The sequence below is a fragment of the Peromyscus californicus genome, unplaced genomic scaffold (genome assembly GCF_007827085.1).
Source record: "Peromyscus californicus insignis strain IS unplaced genomic scaffold, ASM782708v3 Scaffold_5__1_contigs__length_169319896, whole genome shotgun sequence".
Lineage (NCBI taxonomy): Eukaryota > Metazoa > Chordata > Mammalia > Rodentia > Cricetidae > Peromyscus > Peromyscus californicus.
The window spans coordinates 15,491,058-15,509,401 of NW_026294573.1; the positions used below are offsets into that span (position 1 = coordinate 15,491,058).

The following is an 18,344-nucleotide window of genomic DNA, read 5'->3' on the forward strand; positions in this document are numbered from 1 at the left end:
GGCTTCTTAATGCTTCCTGAGTCCAGGACATCTTTATTCACCAGGCTTCAGGGATACAGTGATTCGAGCTCTTTAGTTCCTAAAGTAAACATCTTTCCCACTGCCCTCCAACCTGTGCTAAGGATTTGGCTTCCATAGCCTTAAGTAAAACACCAGACACCAGTCCTTCAGACATTCCTACAGTGGAGGCCAATGGCCCCCATCTATTCCTCACTCTTTCCAGCCTATGGCAGAGGAATATCATAGACCTAACTAAGTTCAAAGGGTCATGTTCAGGCCAGGACAAACCCAAACAGACACAGCTCATGACCTTTCTGTGTTCTTGGGAGATTATGAAGATGGGAGGAGTCTTCTGGGACACTGAGTCATGGAATGGAGGACATCTATTCTGGAACATTCTGCTACTCTCAGAGAACCTAGTGTGAATAAGAAGTAAAGTATTTTCCCCATGAAGTTATTGATAAACAAGATTGATAATCATTGCATCATTATTTAGTTTATACTGTAAATCATTCAAGCAGGTGTCCTCCTGAAAATTCAAATTTATTTGTCAAAATGCAGATTTTCTTCTAATATGTTTTTGGTTGGATGGTGTCCCCCTCACTTCCTGTTCAAGTTTTGAAACCTTCGAATATGACCCTGTTCGGAAATAGGGTCATTGCAGATATGAATAATTAAGACGAGGTCATTAGAAGTCTGACCCTAGATACCTTGATGTCTTTACACAAAGGAGAAATGTGGGTTCAGGGAGGTGTTCGCAGGGTGACATTTCTACTCCCCAAGGAGCCCAAGATGCCAGCAAAGTACAGAAGGCAGGAGAGTCCTGGACAGACTCTCTCAGGCCTCCCAAGGACCCCAACCATCTGGGCTCCTCTGGTCTCTGCCTCAGAGTCCTGAGCCAATCAGTTTCTGCTACTGATGTCAGCAGTGAAGGAGGTGGAGTCAGCACTCCAGGAAGTGCAGCATGTGAGTTCCCTCCCCTCTTAGAGCCTTGCACTCAGGTGAAGCTGGGTTCCTGGCTTTGCCATGGAAAGCGTTGTCAGGCCGAGCCAGCAATGAAGCAGAGCTCATCGAAGGCCTCTTCAAGCCTAGACCTTAAGCACCGAACTTAACAGAGAGGTGCCCAGGGGGAAAGTGAGACATCCTCAAGTGTGGGTATGGGCTTCTCAGTGGAGAGTCACTCCTTGGTCCCGTGGCTGTCTAATTTCTATCACTCAGTGTAAATCACAGGAAGGTGAGAGGTCGGAGAGTTTTCTTTTATGAACAAAGTTGTAAAGTGGATTTACAAGGAGTGTTGTCGGGAATAGGAAGTGCTAAAAATCAAGGTTAGAAATCATTTGGGCATGGCTTAATTTGTCTTTAATATTTTCGGTTGAGATATCTTTAGGAAAACGCCCCTCATCTCTGTGGGCAGTTCTGGTGTTATCAGCGGTGTGTGGAGTTTCCTGGCTGTGCCAGCAGGAAGGATAAACCAGCCAGATCGCAGGGTGAAGGGTTTCCTTTTCATGTGACCCCACTTTTGGGTCTTTATATCTTGCCTCTTTTAGACTACTCATTTTGGGGTGCTTTGCTGTTATTAGAAAGCCACAGTGAATACTTACATGGCAGAGGAATTACCATGATCGTGAAGGTGGTTTTCTCAGCAAGGCTTATCCACTGCACTCCAGATGTGCTGACCCCTGCAGTTTCCCCAAATGTGAGGTGCAGGGGGGAACTTGACTATCATTTGTGGTAGAGGGGGAGCATTTGTGCTCTCCCCTTAAAAAAAGAAAGAAAGCCACAATGAAGTAATGTACCCTCCAAAGCTCTCTGCCAGCTCCTTCATGCCTCTTAGCCCAGGGTCCTCCCCCGAGTAGCTGATGCAAAGCCTACATCAAGGTTCAGGGAGATCTCATCCCCTCAGAGACCTCATCCCCTGGGGTGGACCATTCACCTTCCGTTCAACCTCTCAGGCTCTGGAGCACTTACAATAGGCAGAAGCTGCCTCCCACTCCATACATCCTGGGGCTCCACCAGGTCCAGGCTTTAGGACTGCATCAATACTAAGGACCCTGGTGACACCAGATGTGATTTTTTAAATTACTTATTTCTTCAGCACTTTTTCTCAGAATCCTGGCCACTGAGTTATGTTCCTTCCACCAATGTCTAACCTAAGCTCTTGGACATCACCGAACAAGACAAGATGTCTGCTCAAATGGGAATCACATGCTGATTGAGGGAGATGAAAACCAAAATGTGTTCTCGGATGAGCAGATTCAGAAATCCTCAGCAACATCCTCACACCCCAGATGCAGCAGTAGGTTAAGAAGGCCACACCCAGGATCAAGTGGGATCCATCCCCAGTATGCAAAGGTGGTTTGGCATCTGCATCGTGTGTTGAGGGAGAGGGAGAGGCAAAAGCCATCCGGCCACCTCAACAGATGTAGAACAGGCATTTCCTAAGGTATATGAAAAAAACAACTCTCAACAAATTAGATAAAAGCCTAAAGACTGTGTATGAAAACACCTTAGCCCAACGTTCTGACCATGGAAAGCTGAAGCTGTTTCTAAGTCAAGACAAGGACTTGCCACTCATAATGAGGCAGGATAGAAAGAACATTGAGGAGGTGGGAGAGGGCAAAGAAACCCTTCATCCTGAGATCTGGTTGGTTCGTCTTTCCTGCTGGCAGAGTCAGGAAGCTGCACACACTGCTGATAAAGCCAAAACTGCCTGCAGAGACGGTGGGCGTTTTCCTCAACACATCTCAAGCCCCAAACCGTTAAAGATAATAAGTAAACTAAGCAAATGGTGCCTTTTCTGGGCTCAAAGGACTTCTAACCCCGACTTTGGGCACTTCTTCCTGACAACGCCCTCTTGAATCCACTTTACAGCTTTGCCTATAAAAGGAAATGCTTTAACCTTTCCACTGGCTGTGAACCATTTTCTCCTAGTGATGGGAATTAGAAAGCTGAGGGATTATATGTGCAGCCATTGCCAAGACAAGCAGTGACTCTCTCTTGAGAGACCATCCCCATACTTGGGTATGTCTCACTGTTCCCCGGGTACCTGTGCTTAAAATCGATGTCAAAATACCTTTTAATAAACTCCAACTCTACATCACCCTGAAATTCTTTCCCATGGTGCAGCCAGGAATGTGGTTTCACTTGAGTGGAAGTCACTGAGCCGCAAAGGAATAGCTCGGGCTGTAGGCAGCGCGTGGACCACTTGGTTAATATGATGATGTATGTGTTAGTGTGACAAAAGGCAGCTGACCCAGCTGGCTGGGCTAGGCTGCCATCCCCAAGACATAAGGGCAAAAGATAAGGAAAGGTGGAGAGAGGGGTGGGGAGAGGGATATTAAGGGTTCAGATATCCCCTTCCCGGAATGGTCCCAACGATCTCCCTTTGGTTCACTCTCTTCCGAAGTTTCCATCGTTTCGCAATACGCCATAGGGTGGGGACCAGGTCCTCATCATTATGGCTTTTTAAGAGACGTTTGTAATCTAAATCATTACCCCAGCTCACCAGTCTTTCACTCTCTCCGGAGCTTCTTCTTTTCTGGAATGTTAAGAATTTCCATGATGTTGGAGCCCCGCAGTCTGTAGCCTAATATGGTGTGGGGGGGGGGGGGGGGGGGGGGGGGGGGCGGGGGCGCGGTCCTGCTGGCCTTGACAGTTTGGGGGCTTTGTTGTTTCCACATGAAGTTCTGGATTTTGTTTTCTATCTTGGTGGAGACTGCCACTGGCATTTTGATGGAGACTGCACCAATAGCTTATCGGGTTTAGTTTGGAGTTTCTTCAGCTGCTTTCTTTTTCCTGGAGGATGGATGCATCGATGGAGGCAGAGACTCAAAGCTTCCACTAGTACTGTATCTGGATCCATCCCTCTCTTTATATACAGTAGAGTTTAGTACATATGTATTACCAGTTTGCCTCTCTGTTGCTGTGATAAAACTCTGACCAAAAGCAGCTTTGAGGAGGAAAGGGTTCATTTGCCTTCAGGTTACAGTCCATCATCAGGGAAACCAGAGAGCAAAGCAGGAACCTGGAGGCAGGAGCTGATGCAGAGGCCATGGAAGAATGCTGCTTGCTGGTTTGCTCCTCATGGCTTGCTCAGCTTGCTTTCTTATACAACCCAAGGCCACCTGTCCAGAGATGGCATGGCCCGCAGACGGCTGTGGGTCATCTCCCATCAACCATCCATCATGGAAATGCCCCCACAGACCTGCACACAGGCCAGTCTGATAAAGGCAATTCCTCAACTGAGAGTCCCTCTTTCTGGTTATGTCGTGGAGCAGAGGAAGGCTTTGCCATTTCCCTCTGAGTCTCACCCCACCCCCACCCCCACCTCCGCAGGGCTGGGGAAGCTTTGCCATTTTCTCATGGGTCTGAGGACTTTACTCACTAAGGCCTTCCTCCACTCCTTACAGAGCTTGCAGCCAACCCTGATGACCCGAGTTCAAACCAGCTGAACTGTTGACATTCTCCCTCCTCTGTCTCTTGATCTTCTGAGATGTGAGTAGGCAGCATCAGATCCCCAAGGCATAGTGCTGTGCCAATATCCCCCTCTCCCTGCCACAATGGACTGTATCCCCTCATACCAGGAGACAACAGAAATCCTTTACCCCTTTACATTGCTCTTGTCGGTACTACAGTTGCTTCTGCTAGAAGTGTAAGCTTCTGGAGGGTGTGCTGGCTAGTTTTTGTCAACTGGATACAAACTGCATTCACCTGGGAAGAGAGAAAGTCAACCGAGGAATTGCCTCCTCCATCAGATTGGCCACGAGCATATCTGTGGGATACGTTCTTGATTAATGATTGATCTGGGAGCCCCAGCCCACTGTGGAGGGTGCCACCCTGGGCAGGTGGTCTCGGGTTATAGAAGGAAGTGAGCTGAGCATGTCACTGGAACAAGCCCATAAGTAGCGTTCCTCCACGGCCTCAGCTTCAGTTCCTGTCCCTGGGTTCCTGCCTTGAGTTCCTGTCTTCACTTTTCCTCCCTCCATAATGGACGGTGGGCTGTAAGATGAAACAAACCCTTTCTCCCCAAGATGCTTTTTAGTTATGGTGTTTATATCACAGCAACAGAAAACAGTCAGGTCCCTTGAGAAAAATAGTGGAAGACTGTTACAATTTAAATCTGAATTGTCCCCCACAGAGTCACGAATTTGAACACTTGATCTCCAGAGGGTTGGGGGAACTTGTGGAGTTTGGGGGATATAGCAGCCTAGTTAAAAGCAGTCACTGGGGGTGGCCTTGAAACTGCTGCCAATATCTGGTTCTTGTATGAGTTTTTGCTTCCTAATTCATCAAGACCTAGGAAGCTGCTGTGACGCACTCCAGCTGCCATGAAGCTGCTCCACCATGCCTCTCCCTCCACAGTGGGCTCAACTTCCCCTTATAAGTTGGTTCTGTCAGGTATTTGTACCACAGTGATGAGAAATAACTAAGACAGAGAATGACTTAGCAAGGTTGAAAACACACAGGTCCGCCGACTTTGGCCCACATGATAGTCTTACTAAAAAAAGGTTTAGCATTATTCTTGTGAGGAAACTGACAAGTCCAGGTGGAGGGGGTTCTGCAGAACAAATGTCCTGCCTTCAAACATCCAGTGTCAGGTACAGAACCAAGGAGGAGCTCCAGCTGGAAGGAGACAAACCAGTCACAATGAGTGAATGGCCAGTGTGTGCATTCTGTGGGGAAAAGCAGAGACAAAATAAAGAAGATGATATTTAAGGGTGCTTCTGCCCTTATAATAGGAAACCTTTGATTGTTAGATAGTTGATGGGCACCAGCTAACAGTATGTGTTAGTGTAAATTTCCCCATGGTCACAGTTTTTCTTGTTTGTGTAAAATACCATCTTCTCATTAGTGGAGAGATGGGGAATGATTTCAGGGTAAGTTTCTGCAATTTGCTCTCAAATAAGTGTGTGTGTGTGTGTGTGTGTGTGTGTGTGTGTGTGTGTGAGAGAGAGAGAGAGAGAGAGAGAGAGAGAGAGAGAGAGAGAACAGTAAAATATTAATAATTAAGGATTTATGGATAAATCTCATAACTTTCAGCAGATTTCAAATTTTTCAAAATGAAACTTGGGGAGAGAGGTGGCTCCTTGAAAACCCAGCATTCTGTTTGCTCATTTGTCTGTCTGTCCGTCCTTCCTTTTCCTTGCTGTTTTGGCTGGGCAAGGAGTGGCTGCCGGCTCTCTCTCTCGTTCTAAGTTTATCTGTCACTCACTTGACTGATGTTTTTGGTGACATGCCTGCTGTGTTCAGTGTCCAGGACTGAACTCCCGGGTTCCCCAGGGGCCATGGCTCTCCCTTGTGAATCTGAGCCCTAGCCAAAGACTCCCACAGGGGTTTTCCCTTGTTAAACAGAGAAGAATTTCGGAGCAATCGAAACTGAAACTGATGCTTCTCTGCCTTTGCTTTTTGGGCTCAGGCCCAGCATCCAGAGCCACTCTTGCCTCTCCAGTGCCTGCAGAAGCATCTATTTCTCCTCCATGGTCCTGGGAGCCATCCTCACACTCCTGGCCAGGACCATATCACGGTACCCGGGTCCTCAGACAGTCAAGGCACTTAGCAGTCTCTCAGGTAATTAAAAAAGTTCCAGTGCAAGCTCATGGGGGTTAGTCAGGACTGAAGGGATTAGCAAAGGCTTGTGACAAGGATAAGGCAGTGACCTGGATAACCTGGCCACTCCCCTCCCCGTTGGAATATGCTGGGTAACTATCCAGGGCCCTGTGGCAGAAGGGCCAGTGAGGTGCCAATCTCTGCTTTTGTTGGATTTTCTGCCATCACGAAGGCCTCTGGGGGCTGAGCAGGGTGCTTACAGGCCAGTGTTCACTGTGGGCTCCCACGAACAACATCCCAGAGTCTGTCCCTCTTATTTCACAGCTTGTCGGCCCTAATGCTTGGGCTGCAGGTCATAAACTTGGGGATCCAGACTCTGACTACTGTGACTGCTCATGGGGACAGGTCCTGGGAGCAGGAGCTGAGATCAGGCCAAAGAGGTCAGTTATGGGGAGAGAAGATCCCCAGACAGGGAGGGGCAATGGGCTGGGGAGAGAGAATCTGGGCAGGTGGGGTCTGAAGACCCCAAGAGGGGTCCGAGAAAGGGTAGGCACAGTTTCTGCCAGAGGAAGCTCCTAGGGCTTCAGGATCCCTTCTGTGAGCCTTTGTCAGACCAGGGCTGGGGCAGTTCCTGAGGCAGGTCATGTCTGAAGTAAGGGTACTCAGATGGTCATTCCTGAAATGAACAAAGCCAGGGCAGGCAGGGTTATGAGCAGGGTGGGTTACGGCTCGTGCTTGTATTTGCCTGAAGGCTTGTCCAACTTTCTCAGGTGTATATGTGTATGTACATGTTTGTGTGTATGTATATATGTATATATACATACATATGTACAGGCATATATGCACATATATGTGTATGCATGTGGAGGCCAGAGGTTTACCTTAGATGCCTTACTCTATCATGTTTTCAACTTATTTTGGGAGGCAGGGGCTCTCACTGAATCTGGAACTCACTGACTGAATACACTGGCCATTTTGAAAGCCCCCTGCCTCCCCAGTGCTGGGATGGCAGGCACACACCCGCTGCCGGTCTTTTGTTCGGTTTTCTTTACATGGGTTCTCGGGAGCAAGCTCAGGTCTATACACTTACGTGTTTGTATGGATGAACCATCTCCTCAGCCCCTAGGTTTCTTTTTAATCCAAACCACAGGAATCATTCCCCTTTGGGGAAAGGGTTCATCCACATCTAGTTAGCACCCTCTTAACTTCTGTGTGCCGGCTACCTAGGGCACAACCCAAGCAATCCAAAGAAAGGTACCACACGATTGCTGGCTCATACAAGGAGCCCTTTCTCCTCCCTCCCGCATCCTCCAGGCCTCTTCCTCCATTCCCTGAGCACTCCCCTCTGGAAGGTATTTGGCCTTGACATTGGAGTCATCCAGGGCGAGCCAGCTCCTGGTCCTCACGTCTCCCACTGTTCTGATCTGCAAGTGGGATGTTGCTATGGGGGAAAGAGACAAGCCTAGTTTAGCAGCTGGCCGCAGGCCTTCACTGTGGTGGTGATTGGAGCCAGGCGACACTCCAGACCAAAAGTGCTTCCGGATGCCCCACCCTCTCAAGGGCAGGTTGTATTTATAGCCAGAGGAAAGGAAGTGGTGTGGAAAGTGAGAGAGGCCTGGCTGGCTAGAACTCATCGTGTTGTGAGCACCTGGTTTGAACAGTAGGGAGCTTGTGATGGCCCAAGTACTGGATTATTCAAAACAAAACAAACAAAACAAAAAGCCAACCAAACAAAAACCTAACCCTTCAGCCCAAGTATTCACATAGGCAATGTTTTCTGGCTTCTTGCATCTTTTTTTTTTTTTTTTTTTTTTGGTTTTTCGAGACAGGGTTTCTCTGTGTAGCTTTACGCCTTTTCCTGGAACTCACTTGGTAGCCCAGGCTGGCCTCGAACTCACAGAGATCCGCCTGGCTCTGCCTCCCGAGTGCTGGGATTAAAGGCGTGCGCCACCACCACCCGGCCCGGCTTCTTGCATCTTTACTTTTTCACAATCGTATTCATTGTGCAAAGTGATGAATTTCATCAGGACATTTATTTATTTCCTTATTTATTTATTTTGTGGGAGTGTGGAGACTTGCACAAGCCACAGTGTGTGTGTGTGTGTGTGTGTGTGTGTGTGTGTGTGTGTGTGTTATGTGTGTACATGTGTGTGTATGTATGTGTGGTGTGTATGGTGTGTGTGTGGAGGTCAGAAGATAATGTGTGTGGGTGTCAGTTCTTTCCTTCCACCATGTGGGTCCTGGGGTTTGAACTCAGGTCGTCAGGTTTGGTGGCGAGCGCCAGGGTGGTTCACTCACTGAACCATCCTGCCGGCTCTCACTATGACATTTTTATAAGTGTGTATCACACTCTCTGCTCATATTCACCACCCATTACCCATTCTGTTTCTCTTCCCCGCTCTACTGGTCCTTTATCTTGTCTCAATAACCCCCTTCTCCTTTCGTGTAGTATGGATAATTATAGACGAGTACTGATAGACAGATGGGTAGATGGATAGATAGATTTCACATACAAGAGAAAACATGATATTTATCTTTGTGTCCCTGTCCTTTCACTTAACATGATAACCTCCAATTCTCTCAATTTTCCTGCAGATGAGTAACGTACTTTATTGCTGAATAATTCCCCATTGTGCATACCTGCCACTCCTCTATTGATGAGCATCTAGGTGGGCTCCGTAACTTGTTGGGCGGATGACTATTTTTTGTAGATATGTTTTATTCATGTGTCAAGTTAAGCTTTAGTTTACTATTTGCAGAGAAGTCTTTGAACAAAACTTTATGGAGGCAGCATTAGACAAAATATTTGCTTTAACAATACCATAGAATCTACCCTATAGAGAAAAGGATTTGCCCCACACTGGGCTTGAAGATGTCAGAACAAGGCACAATTCCTGTCTCTAGGGATTTTGGTGGAGTGGGCATCATGGTATGATGAGGTTCTGTTAATCCCACTGGACGAGAATAAGACCGCTACCATCGTTTTTTGAGTCAAATTTGAAGCAAGTTTTCTTAAATACTGGCCAGGATGATGGACACTAGCCAAGTCCTTATCTGAGATTCCCAGAGAATGACCACAAGTTACGTTGGTCAGGTATAATGGCAAAAGTCCACAAGACTACGTACTTCCTGCCTTCATCCAATCAAGGGCAAGAATACATCCTGATGTATTTCCTGCCCGTGTACTTCCTGCCTACATGTGATCATCTACATCCTGTGCAGTTTTGGGCAACCAACCTTGTTCATAGAAGTGAAAACGTGCGGCTTGTTATCTTACATGAACAACAGTGGCCAGCATTCCAGGAAGCTACCTGTCCTTGGACAAGTGGGGCATATAGGTGAGAGGCATTTTGTTGTATAGTTCTCTTAAGCACAGTAATTTAAACTTAAAATATAACTTTAGCCCTCAACAGTTCCAGGGTGCCCAGAGGGCTCAGAGTTGGGGACTTTGCAGCTCAGGGTAAGATGGATTCACAGGAAGGTTTCTCCAAAGGGAGATCTGGTTTGCCTGTTTCTCCAGCTCACAGGCCGACTCCTACCCCAGGCCTTTGCCCTTGCTCCCCCTGCATGGAGCATTCTTAAGATGGCTCCATGCAGGGGTTGGGGATTTAGCTCAGTGGCAGAGCACTTGCCTAGCAAGTGCAAGGCCCTGGTTCGGTCCTCAGCTCCGGAAAAAAAAAAAGGTGGCCCCATGCTTGCTTCCTTCATAGCTGTGTTCGAGTGCTTACGAAGTAGTTGTTGAGGAGTGAGTATGTTGTATCTAGGAAGACGAAAGGAACAGGAGGATAGAAGACAGCCAGGAGCCAAACAGGTGAAGGGGGGTTGAGGGCAGAGAGGCAAAAAAAGGATGAGAAGTGGAGAGAGAAAAAAAATGGAGGCAGGACATGCTGTGTGCTGTCATGGAGGTGGGAAAGGTTGAAGGATGATCTTGGGTGGCCAGTTGGGACTATCAGAAGAGCATGGGTTCTGGGAAGGAGCCCATGTCATTCCAGGGGCTGCAGGCATTCTGAAGGGCTCTTTTCACTTGCCCTTCTCAAGGGCAGACGTTGCTTATAAATGTGATGTGGGGTTGCTGGATCAGGATAGGGCTTGGCCACAGCTGCTCCCATGGGGACTGCTTGCTGCTTGGAATGGGTAGAGCTGAATGGAATGGACTGGAGCTGCTCAGGTACAGAGATCCAGAACCCTAGGTGCCATCTAGGACCCCAGCAGTCAAGAGTAGAAGCTCACTCTTAAGACTGTCCCTCCCCTGAAAAGGGACAAGGGAAAGGTAAGTGGGCTTTGTCAAAAAAATCTTTGCAGAAAAAGACAACGTAAGCTGGTCGTAGGGCACACTCCTTTAATCCCAGCACTTGAGAGGCTGGGGTGGAGGTAGGCAGATCTCTGTGAGTCTGATCTACATAGTGAGTTCCAGGCCAGCCTGGTCTACATGGTGAGTTCCAGGGCAGCTGGGGCCACATAGCAAATCTCGGGAGAGGGCACGGGGGTGGGGACACTGTAGGTAGAGCTCATTCCTGGTGTATTTCCTGTAGACGTTTTCACTGATAGGCTTCTCCGAGATAAAGCACGCGCTGATGTTGAAGTCGGCCACTCTGGCCAAGGTGTTGGGGAAGTTACTGTGTTTAGGGTCAGAGCCTAGACCCTGAAAGCCTCTGCCCGCAACAAGCCAGGCTCGCCATCCCTCCTCCATAGCCCAGTTATGGACATAATTGATAATGGAAATCAGAAAAAGATGTCCAGTGAGCGTCCTCTGTGTCCATGTTCAGAGTCCTCACATGAGGTTTAGCTTTCAATGGTAGACACACATATGCATAGCTAAGCAATCCTGGCCGAGGTGTGGCCCCGCCCCTCACCACTGTCTGGGCTTCAATCATAACTATGAAACCTCCAGCTGGAGCTAAGGCCCCCCAGACCTTGATTTCTGGGGACATTTCAATTTTGTGGGATCCATTGCTCCAGCAGTCTGATAACCAAAGGGAAGGCTGTGAATGGCTACACATTGCTCCCCAGGATGGTTGCTAAGCTGTACTTGAGCCAGTGACCGAGCGCAGTGGCTGTGACACCCATCCGAACTGTGACAACCATGAATGCCAGGGAGGGAGGACTAGCCATGTGTGTCTTTAAGACTGGGTGCCAGGCCCACACTGGGCTCCAGCCCCAGTGGAGCCACTGTTTCCTCCAGACTCCAACAAATTCTTAATACAGTAGAGGAGACAGATGTGCCTTTGTCCTGTGATACTCGAGTTCTGGAGGAAGGGGTTCTCGGGCAATGTCGTGACCAGAGCAGCACATAGTGTTTGAAGGTAAGAAAACAAGCACGGTGACCTTAGGTAGGTAATCTAAGAAGGCAACTGTGAATCCCACCCATCGAGAGTAAGACCACGACCACAATTCAAAGGCAAATTTGAAGCAAACTTGGTTAAATACTATCCAGGTGGATGGACTCTGGCCAGGTCCATCCCTGGTTCCCCAGAAAAATGGCCCTGAATCAAGTTTTGCAGCAGCTTAAATATTTCCCATGACGGAAGCAATCAGGGATACACATACATCCTTCAGCCTACATCCAATTAAGGGCAAGTGTACATCCTGATGTATTTCCTGCCTGTGAACCTCCTGCTCACATGTGATCAAGCACATCTGGTGCAGATGGGTCAAACAAACTTATTTAGGGGAGTGAAAAACATGTGGCTTGTTATCTCCCATAAACAATAGTCCCTAGCATTTCAGGAACTCAAACAGTAGGATTGCCAGTCTGGATCATACAAGCAAAATCACAAAACAACAATAGCAAAACAGCAACAAAAATGCTAAAATGTTTTGTTTTATTCTCCCCTCCTTCCTTTTTTTTCTTTGAGACATTGTATCCTAGAACCCAGGCTGGACTTAACTTGAGGTATATGGGCTAATCAACATAAACTTCACATCCTCCTGCCACCATGTCCCAAGTGCCGAGATCACAGGTGTGCACTACCACATCTCATTCATGCGGTGCTGGAGAGGGGACTTTGTGTGTGCTAGGTCAGTGCTCTACCAGCCGAGCCACAGCCCTGGGTCTTTGACAATTTTACAGAGTAGCATGGAGGCGTTGCAATGGTTGATTTGACAGAGCACCGTGTTTCTAACCCTTGGGAAAAAACTTGATTTGCTTGAAAGGTGAAGTGGGGCGTGTCCCACTCCCTCTATCCCTACATTCCAGTCTTTACTGCTTTTCCTGACAGATGGCCGGTAGAAAGTGCCATATAGTGTACAAACTTTCTTGTCAGACTATCTTTAGTGGGATTGCCAGATCCCCAATAACGACATGGAGACATTATTAATTATGACAGCTTGGCCTTTAGCTTGTCTCAACTAGTTCATATAATGTAAATTAACCCAGTTATATTAATCTACATTCTGCTACATGGCATTACCTCTCTTCCATCTTGCACTTCCTGTTTCTTCTCGCTGTCTGGCTCCTAACTCGCCTTTTCTTTTTCCCAGAGTTCTCTCTGTGCCTGGAAGTCCCGCCTATACCTCCTGCCTAGCTATTGGCCACTCAGCTTTTTATTACACCAATCACAACAATACGTCTTCACACAGTGTACAAATATCCCACAACAGTATAGGGACAAGAAAGTCTCCTATGATGGCTCATTCTTTTCCCAGGACACATGAGATGTCTTGGCCTAAGCCGAACTCCAACTCTGTAAATCGAGGAACCTGGTGCTGGTTCATCCATCGGAGCCCCATGGTGTATCTGTGATCTTCTTGATACCCTCAGCCCTTGAGAGACTTGAAGACAGTGGTTCCCTGAGCCCCCTTCACAAGGCCGGTCAGCCACTTCTCTAACCTGTGTTCTATGACCCAGATGACCCCTGCTCTTCCAGAAGCCTATTCAGTCCAAGGCTGGGCCCTGGGTTCCCTCCTGCCCGCCAGGGGTGGTCTGTGGTCTGCTGGAGTTCCTGCGAGTTTGTCCTTCTGCCAGTCATGTTCAAGGTGCCCTTTGCAGGTGATGTCATGGAAACTGATTTGGGGGTGGTGTCACACCTGTGATGGCTGAGCTGCCTCACCCCCCTCCCTCCCCTTGTGCATTTCAAGCCTAGAACAATCAGAGTCACTTCTTACAGACTGGATCAAGGTCTTCTAAAACAAAAAACAGCAGACTGAGTCCTAGGTTCCTTCTGATGCTGCAGCTGCATTCTGGGCCTGCCCTTCCCAAATCTCTTTAGGGATCCCTACTCACTATTTAAAGATACTTATAATTTTCTGTGATAAAGTGAACTGGGAGTGTGCCCCTCCCTCCTACTGAAAATAGTCAACTTCCCGTGTACCTAAACACCTGGTTTGTGTCATTTCAGAACAGGGAAAAATCACCGGCCCCCGTTACTCCTGATGGTAAACCCAGATATGGAGTGGTTAGGTAACTTGTCCAAGGTCACATGTCTTCTCAGCTCTACATTCAGGTACCTTGTGCTCGTGGCAGGGGATGGCCCACTGTGGGAACACATGTTTGGCTACAGAACCTGGAAGGTGTTAAAGGAGCATTTTCTTCCCTTACAGTTAGTAACACCTGGCCTACCACAGCTATTTTCGGTTCCCTGAAGATGCCTGTGGGTCTGGCTGTTCCTTCTATTCCTTCTACCTCGAATACCCTTCAATTTAACTGCCCTCCACCGAGTTCATGCCCTTAGAAACAGGGATTCTTGGCTAGCCTAGAACTTGACGTGGCTGAGAGTGACCTTGAACTTTGCATCTTCCTGGTTCCATATCAGGTGCTGGGAATGCCAGCATGTGCCGTGAGGCCTGGTTTATGAAGTGCTGGGGATTGAACTCAGGGCTTCAAGCATGGTAGGAAAGCTTGGCCAACTGACCAACTCGCCCTGTAGGTTTCCACACAGGTGTCTCCTCTTCCTCCCGCAGTGGGTACCCCCTTACGTATTGCACTATGCGTTGACTGAGCAACTCTGGTCTGTGGGGCTCAGAGCTCAGCACTTGAACTGTGAGATGATGGCTCAAGAGATGATCTTTGCTCTTTGAACTCTGAGACAGATCACTAGAGAACCCCCACGCCCCCAGCAGTGAGACCCCACGAGTCAAGTTGGGCTAAAGACAGTAAGGATTGGTGAGGATTGCCGTAAAGGAGACTGGGGACAACACAGGATGCCAGATGCCTTAAGAGAGATCGGAAATTTAGAGTTTTGTTTAAGATTTCAGCACTGGTATATTGGCAGCCTACTACATATTCTTTCGTTTGTGTGTGTGCATGCTTGTGTGTTCATGTGTGGATGGGTACATGAGGGCTGCATATGTGGAGACCAGAGGACAACCTTGGCTGTTGGTCCTAAGGCTCCGTCCACCCTTTCTCTTTTGAGACAGGCTCTTCCACTGATCTGGAACTACCAAGTGGGATAGACTGGGCAGTCAGCAAACCCCAGGAACCCCCTGTCTCTGCCTCCCTAATGCTGGGATTGCAAGGACGTGCCATCAGTCTATTTTTTTTTTAATGTGGGTTCTGGGGATCAAACTCATATCCTCATGACTGCATTGCAAGCAATTTACTGACTGAGCTGTCTCCCTGTCCTGGTTACGTGTTTTGAAAAAGCACCACGTGGACTAAGCCTGGCCCCTTTTAGGAGAACACACAATACGTTTGCTTTCTGGAGCTTGCTGGGTCTAAAAGGAGCAGGCTGGTACCTAGGCCAAAGCAAGGATGCCTGGCCACTCCTGCTCGGAGAATCCAAACTTCCACGATAACTCCAGGCTGAAAGTGAATAAGCAAAGGTCCTGGGCTAGTCACTCGGCATCCCCTGGAGTCTTGAGTTCTTGTGGGCTCAAGTAACGGGGGCTCAGCTTTCCATTCCCCATTTGTCCCAGAGGAAAGCACTGGGTATTTGGGTGGCAGGTCAGATTCATGGTTCTGAAGCCTTTTCCCTAGCTGTACGACCTCGGCAAGCTTTCTAACACCTGTCCCGCAGTTTCCATATTCTTACTTATGAGAGTGGAACCACGGGAGGCTTTCAAAAGACTGCAAATGTTGGTGTGCCCTTGGACCTAGTGGGCGCTCAGTGAACCCTAAATCCTCACCTTCCTTCCTGAACCACCATCTGCAGGAACCCCTCCAACAGGAAGCACCCAAGAGGACAGTTATACATGGTGAGATCCAGCACCTTCTAGGAGGAATCCTAGAAGACGTCCTGCAGGAGGAAGGCTCCAAGCAGATTTTTCTGCCAGGGATCCCTGGATGAACTGTCTTGGGGGCCACAAACCATATTCCAAGGCCAGGGTTGTTGTGGAAGCATGGGTTCTTGGAGCAGGAATGGCCAGGTGTCCCTGCTTTGGTCTGGTGCCCTTAGATCCAGAAAACTCCACCGAGTGAATATGTTGTGAGATGCTTCATTCATCCCATGGGGCTTTCCTGGGGCCCTTTTAGTGTGAGAAACTGTTCTTGGGACTGATCAGACATGATCACACAGGAATTCTGCCCTCATGAGCCCTACCCCTCTTCCCAGGCTTTCTCTGCCACTGCTGAAGAGAGTCGTAGCTTCACTAAAGTTTCTATGAGAACACTATGCTCTGGAGCAGTTAAACTCCCTGCTGGGGTGAGGACATGCAGATTGGAATTGGAGTGTGTGACCTGAAGCTTGGGTTCCCTGGCTGGCACTGTGTCTGTCTCTCATTCCCACATTCTGTCCTTTGGTCCTTAAGCCTGTCTTGCCAAGTCAAAATTCCTACCAAACTCTGCCCAGCCCCCACACCCACCTAAGACACCTGTCACCAACTAAGAGTGAGTCCCTGAATGCTGATGGGTCCACCCAGGGATGGGTGGAGAGACATTCCTGAGAGCAGGTCAGGGTGTGTATGTGTGGTGGGGAGTCCACCTGTGTCTGTGGGGGGGAAGGGGTGGGCAGCAGGGTTGGGGGGGATCTGGAAAGGGGGCTGACCCAGTGGGGCTTGTGCCAGCAGAGGGAGAGCCTGGGAGACTCAGGGGTGAACCTTAAGCACAGGCTGCCAGGGTTGGGGCACTGCAGAATCCAGGCCAGGAGGGGTGAAGATCAGGTGACACGGAAAGGGGACTTTTTTTTTTTTTTTTTTTGGTTTTTCGAGACAGGGTTTCTCTGTGTAGCTTTTGCGCCTTTCCTGGTACTCGCTTTGGAGACCAGGCTGGCCTCGAACTCGCAGAGATCCGCCTGCCTCTGCCTCCCGAGTGCTGGGATTAAAGGCGTGCGCCACTTTTAGAGGAAAAATGAAAGCTAGAGAAGGCCGTCAGAGCAAAGGGAGGTGGCACTTTCTTTTGTTCTTTTTTTTTTTTTTTTGAGACACAGTTTCAATATCTTGGACTGGCCTTAATCTTGATATGTAGCTGAGGATGACCCTCTTGGCCTCTACCTCCTGAATGCTGGAGTTACAGGTGTGCACCACCACACCCAGTTTATACTGGTGCTGGGGATTGAACATAGAGTTTCCTGAAGGTCAGGCAAGCACTCTCCTCCTCCTCCTCCACACACACACACATACACACACTTCATACAGGTACACAATGTCCTTTTTCTAGAACGTTCCATCAGTCATTTATTAACAGTGCTCTGCCTTTACCATTGTTGTAAGTGTTTTCTATAAGAGTGTGCATCCACATCTCCTTGTCTTCCTAGTCAGTTTTGTCCCATTTAGACTGGCAAGCCTGTGGGAGCCCGTTCTCAGGTTCCTCGTGGCTTTACCCAGCAGGTCCGCATAGAGGATGATTAGGACCACAGGCCTGAGTGCAGGTGTCTGGGATGGTCTGCACTTGGCTGTGCTGGGGGAGGAGGTCTTTTGCTCCACCCCTTGGCGTCTCTATAAAAACCCTGGGGCAGAGACAGTCAGGGCCCGTTGGAATAGGTTCCAGGCCCTCTCGAGGCTATCCTTTATTTTCTATCTGTTTATCTCCGCGATATTCTCCGCAATAAATCCTTCTATCTAATATTTCCTGCTGCTCGCACTCAAGAAAACTCTGGGGAACTGTGGGGGTGGTTGGGAAAACGCCCCACACAAGCCCAGCAGGGTTTTGTGACAGAGGAAGTAATTTGAGGGGCTGGCAAGTTGGCTTAGCAGGTAAAGATCTCTGAGCCCACCTAGTAGGAGAGAGCCAACTCCTGCAAGCTGTTCTCTGACCTCATCCGCATGTCCCGTGGCCACACACCCCACACCCAGCCTTCCCCAAGGAGAAGACTTGAGAAATGAGAAGGCAGAATAGAGGTCCTGGCCGCAGCACCTGTCACTGCCGAGCATGGGCCTTTACTGACGGTCTCTCCCCACCAGAAGGCAGGGGCTCTGTCTCCTTCACCACTGGATCCCCTTCGGTGTCTGGCACACAGTAGACAAGTATTTTTGTGTGGAGCTGAGTTCCGAGGGCCATGTGAAAGATCCTGTGGTTAGGTCCTAGGGAGAGAAGTAGTCATGAGTGTTCCTCGATGCTGCTGCGAGAGAGGGAGGGAGGAGGGGTAGAGGGCCAAGAGGGCTGGGGAGGTAGCTCAGGCAGCAGAGTGCCTGCCATACTTGTATGAGGCTCCAACTTGGATCCCTAGAGTTAAAATAAAGCTAGGAATGGTGGCGTGCACTGATAATCCCGGGTATCTCTGGGGCTTGATGGCTAGCCAGTTGAGCTGCACTGAGGAGCTCCAGAGCAAGTCAGAAACCCCCGCTCCAAAAAGTGAAGAGGGCAGTGTGTGTGTGTGTGTGTGTGTGTGTGTGTGAGAGAGAGAGACAGAGACAGAGACAGAGAGAGAGACACAGAGAGAGAGACAGAGACAGAGAGACACAGAGAGAGAGACAGAGAGAGACAG

The 18,344-nt window shown here is 48.8% G+C and overlaps 1 protein-coding gene and 1 non-coding gene across 7 annotated transcripts in view; both read left to right on the forward strand.

Annotated features, from left to right (window-relative positions):
- Pla2g5 (phospholipase A2 group V) overlaps nucleotides 1–18,344 on the forward strand; it is a 58,978-nt gene that overhangs the window by 24,902 nt on the left and 15,732 nt on the right. The window contains exon 3 of one of the 6 annotated variants that reach the window (XM_052718180.1): nucleotides 4,410–4,494. The exons of 4 other annotated variants lie outside the window; for them this stretch is intronic. The gene's annotated coding sequence lies outside the window, so the exon portion shown is untranslated. Of the gene's footprint in view, nucleotides 1–4,409; nucleotides 4,495–6,418; nucleotides 6,568–18,344 lie in introns of those variants that run through there. One more of the 6 variants, XM_052718179.1, reaches the window with a different exon arrangement.
- LOC128098120 (U1 spliceosomal RNA) lies at nucleotides 1,594–1,761 on the forward strand. Its single transcript, XR_008214144.1, has one exon. It is a non-coding gene; the product is annotated as a U1 spliceosomal RNA (small nuclear RNA).